Genomic DNA, 5,440 nt, shown 5'->3' on the forward strand with positions numbered 1-5,440 from the left:
CTGCATCACTGCACTTCCTACATACTCAGGTAATATTTATTCCTTCTCAGGTCTCTGATGTGGCTGAAGACTAGATAGTCATAGTCTTACCATAAGCTTAAGTTGTTGAGGTTTTAAGAAGATGTTTTTAGGGTGGTAATACAAATTATGATTAGATTATAAATTAGGATACAAAATGATTTAGATACAAAACTCTAAACTCATCAAGATAGTAGTTAATCTAAGTTGCCAAATATAAATAGACTGGACTTTTTTTTTTTTTAAGACTTATTTATTATATGTAAGTATACTGTAACTGTCTTCAGACACCAGAAGAGGGCGTCATATCTTTTTACAGATGGTTGTGAGCCACCATGTGGGTGCTGGGATTTGAACTCATGACCTTCGGAAGAGCAGTCAGTGCTCTTACCCACTGAGCCATCTCTCCAGCCCCTAGACTGGATTTTTGAATATAACTTTTACCTAATAATTGTCATAATTGTCTCATAATTGTTCCTACTGTGTGTTTTTTATTATTATAAGTGAAAGAGCCTTTTTATTTAGACAAAAGGGGAATTGTTGAGGTTTGATCTTTTGCTATGATCTTTTGTGATGCTGAATTCTGTCTAGTGCCTATGAGGGAATGCTCACAGTTACCAGCTCTTGTTGTGCAAACCTTATTCCTTATTTTAAAACTTTTGGATAAATAAAAATGGTACCTGACAATTACTGGAGGGATTAGAGGTAGGTGGGTGTTGAGTTCCCTGGTTTGGGGGTAGCAGAGAGAGGGAGAAGATAAAGAGGAGGGAAGAAGAAAGAAGGCAGAGAGAGGAGGAAACTGTCACAAGAGGAGACGGCTAAGAGAAACAGCCTTTGGGGGACACTGCTGGGGAATTAGCCAGGCCCGCAGTTAGAAAAGTAGATTGGAGTTACCATCCAGTAATCGTCAAACCAAATAAAATAACTATAGTCTGAGTCTCATTCATTCATAAGCTAGTCGGGGTAAGTTTAAATTGGTTCAACTACATATTAGGCTACTTGGGATTGAGCCCAGGGCCTTGTATGTACTAGGCAGGTGCTCTACCACTGAGCCATAATCCTGGTCCTCTTTTCACTTTTAAAGTTTTTTTTTAGATTAATTTTTTAAAATTTTCTGTGTATGAGATTTTTGCCTGTGTGTATGTATGTGAATCATATGCATGCCTGGGACTCACAGCGGTGAGGGGTTGGAAGATGGCATACGATCCCCTGGAACTGGATAGTGTGAACTGAAGCTGGATAGTGTGAACTGAAGCTGGATAGTGTGAACTGAAGCTGGATAGTGTGAACTGAAGCTGGATAGTGTGAACTGCCATGTGAGTGCTGGGTACCAGACCCAGGTCCTCTGCAAGAACAACATAGTGTCTTATCTGTGCTTCAGCCCACCTCTCCTCATTTCTTTTTTGAGATAGGATTTTACTAAGTCTCTCAGATTGGCTTCAAGTTACTATGTTTCCTAGACCTTACACTTCTCATTTCATACCTGCGTCTCCTTCATTGCTTGGATCATAAGCCTGTGCTATCAGGCCTGGCTTGGTGTTATTATTATCATTTTGATAGGGTCTCACTATGTGGCCTTGGGATCACCACACAAACCAAGCCAACCTTGAACTGCCAGAGATCCTCCTGCCTCTGCCTCCTGAGTGAGGGCTGGGATTAAAGGTATGTTCCACCACAACCAGCTCTTAGTTTACTTATTTTAAGTGGGTTGTTTGCCCTTTTTTTGTGATAGGGTTGTAAGACGTCTTCATAAATTTGGTTATGAGTCTCTTATTAGATACATGATCTGTAAGTATTTCTTTACATTCTGTGGGTTATCTTGGGTGCTGACAGTGTAGTTTTGGAGGAGAGCAAACACAAAGACACATCAATGTGGAGAGAAGTCCAGCACAGAGTGTCGGGAGCCGCCCGAACGCTCCTACGTCCTCCATTACAAGATGGCGCCTACTTCCTGTTCTTGCTGAGCCGTAAACAGGCCGAGTGCGCATGCCTGAGCAGAGTTTCCCACCACTGAGTCTCTGCCTACCTCGTGGCGTCATATAGGGTGATGAGCCGCAGCCAACCAGGGTACGCCACGTCCAAGGCGGGAGGACTTGCCTATATAAGACTTGGGTTCGCGCTCCCTCGGGGTCTCCGCCCTGTAAGCTTATGCTCTCCCTCTCAAGATGCATTAAAGCTTTCTACAGAAGGATCCTAAGTGTGCCGCGTCGTTCTTGCTGGCGAGACGGTAGCGCGGGACATCTGGTGCCGAAACCCGGGAAACACGACCAGACCATCGTCAGCACCACCGGAGACCCCTCGAACTCGAGGTGGATTCAGAACTGTAGGTGAAGTCACCCAGAGAGGTATGTCTTTTTTGGACTTCGGGTTGAATCTCTCTCCACCTTGGGAAGGCAGTCTTGAGGCCTTGGTCATTGTCCTGAGAGCGCTCCTACTTTCTCTGATAGTTTCCTTTTGCATTCATAAAGGTTGGTGTTAGGTGTGGTAAGGCCGACGTAGATAAGTGGCGGCACCTGAGCCCACGCCTCAGTCTCTCGTAGATAAGGGAGCAGGGTGCGGTCCTTTTACCTTCGGTTTCTCGCGCTGGTAAGGCGGACGTAGATAAGCCGCAAGTGCGCCCTCATCATTGTGTTCGTCCCAATCGGTTGTCGGTTGTCGCCGCCTTAGAGGCTGTGCTGAAACAATGAGATATCAAGATTGCCAACCGAACGCTTAGGAACTTTGTATGAGAGGTAGATCGAGTGGCTCCCTGGTATGCCTGCTCCAGGTCGCTGGCCTTGGTCTCATGGAACAAGTTAGGTAACACGACAGCAATATGGAAACTCATTAAAAACTGCTTGGAGGATAGGGACTGCCAGACTGCCGTTGCCGAGGGCCGAAGTGTTCTCGAAGAAGTCCAGGACAGCATATCAGAAACTGAGCGCAGTGAGAGGTTAGGTGCACGTAAGAAGAAACGGGCCCAGAATAAGGAAAATGGACCTCCCGGAAAGTCTGCTGACAAGGGAGAGTATTTTAAGGAACCTAGATATAAGGAAAATGGACCTCCTGGAAAGTCTACGGACAAGGGAGTGTATAAAAGAGAAGTTAAAAAGAAGTTAAAAACTCCTCCAACCTTGGAAAGACGGAGGGAGTAATCTATACCCTGTCCGTGAGCTGCAAGCTCTGCAGATAAGCATATGTCCACAGCCTCTAAGAGCTGTTTAAAGAGGAACAAGCGTGCTTATCTTTCTGTGTATCTTTCTGTGTTTGTCCCAGTGCACTGACTGTCTATGTGTACGTTTATGTCCTCTCTGTGTTTTTGTGTGAATGACTGTTTCATGTTAAAAAGAAAAATTGGTAAGGATTTCATCTGCTGGCAACCTCTTGAGCCAGCCGCAGTTTGTGTGAGGACTGATTTAAAGCTGCGCCACAGCAGTGCAGCTCACTTACCCAAGAGGCTGGGGAAAAAGCCACTTTTAAAAGCCCAGAAGCCTCAAGATTTGGGAAAACTTTGGTTTGGCTTGTAAAATTCATGTAGTCGCGTTATACTTGTTTCTAATTGGTCTTAACGGTATAAGGTTTTACATAACATCTTGATTAAAGTGTTATAAATTAATTGGTTATTATTTAAAAGGTATAGTGTTACTAAGAAAAAGGTTAGTTTAAAACTGGGGATTCAGTGTTGGAGCCATCTTAACTAGCTACACGTGGCCTAACGCAACTCATGCTTTGTTTTTGTTTTTAATTGGATTTAAAGGTATATTTTGCATGTCTTGACTATAGAGTATTGGCTTAAGTCACTGGACATGATTTAAAGGGTTTATGTTATTAACAAAAAGTTAGGTTAAAGCTGGTAGTTTAGGTTAGTCGCCATTTTTAAACAACACGTGGCATGACGGTTAAAGCTGGTAGTTTAGGGTAGTCGCCATTTTTAAACAACACGTGGCATGATGCAATCCAGGAAATACAGGCCTTTAAGACGCTCCTAAATTAGCATGGTGTTTTGTGTGAATCTTGGCTTGGAGATTGGACTTATAAGATTAAGATTTAAAATAATGTCTCTTTAATAAGTTACACTGGCAGACAAACCTTGTGCTGTAAAAATGTGTTTGCCATTGATTTTAAAGAAAATAGATTGTTTAAAATTGGGATTGCTTCCAAAATTGCAATGGTGCTCTAATATTGCAAGAAAACATTGAGTTACAATAAAAATCGCCAGTGTGTCATTGGCTGCAGTTTTCAGTTTGCAGGCTCATAATTCTTAACATTTTGTAATTAAGATAATTTTGAGAGTGATACAGCTATGGGTTTTAGAGGCCCATTGCCACTTTTCCACAAGTTTATAGGCTACAATGGTAGGAGCAAAATTTAACCCTCCAAGATTAAAAAGGAGATCTCAGTGGAAATGTATTTGATATCAAACAGGTTCCTTTGACTGTGGAATTACAGGTTTCTTTTGTTTAAATCCTCAAAATGTCCTTGCAGGACAGATAATTTTGGGTCTGGTCTTAGATAAAAGACTCAGATTAGAAGATATTTACATTTGAGGAATCTCATACAATGTCCTTGCCAAGGACTCAGGGTGGATCCTAGGGCAGATAAAAAAAAATTTACATTTGAGTTAATGCAAAACTTAGAGCTGCCTCAGGGGAAGCTAGTGAGGAAGTTTTGAGAAATTGTTTCTGCCTTACAGGCCCCACCTAGGGAGTGTTTGGCTTAAAAAAAAAGTTTTTGACTTCTCCAGGTGTGGGTTAAAATGCAGTTCAAATCTATGAAAGGTCAAGGAGGCTATAAAGGCATTAACATTTGGCCTGTCTACTCCCTACAAAATTATTGTAAATTTAAAGGGTTGGTTTTTTGCTTTACATTCTGATAATTATAAAAGCATTTGCTTCTAACTTTAAAGAGACAACAAAACAATTTCATTAGAAAGTTTTTGCCTCAAGGAATGGCTAACAGCCTTACGTCCTGTGAGAAAAAATGTTTGTCTCTCTTTCAATACAAGAGTTAGGATCTTACATTTTTCAGTGTATAATGTTCATAGAATGTTTGTTACAGGCCTTTGCTCTAACTATGGACTTTTAAAATTTTTTAGGTAAATGGTTTTCAAAGGTTGTTAGGATATATTAATTGGCTTTATCTTATTTTTACCTTATTTTAAGCTTGCCACAGGAGGTCTTAAACCTCTGTTTTCAAGAAAACGTTTGTTCCTTGCTTCAAGCAGCAATCAAATTAATTATTATTAATGGTTGATCTATTACATGGCAAGCCTTTTTAGGCAAAATTAATAACTGTTATCCAAAAGAATTTGTACTCTCAGATCACATGTTTATTCCTTTAAGTTTCTCCCTGCTTCAGCACAAATACTATAGCAGCTATTTTTGAGATGTTAATAATCAAGCTTTTAATAATAGTAAAAATATATATATAGCTCATGGTTTGG

Source organism: Apodemus sylvaticus, chromosome 7, assembly GCF_947179515.1.
Source record: "Apodemus sylvaticus chromosome 7, mApoSyl1.1, whole genome shotgun sequence".
Lineage (NCBI taxonomy): Eukaryota > Metazoa > Chordata > Mammalia > Rodentia > Muridae > Apodemus > Apodemus sylvaticus.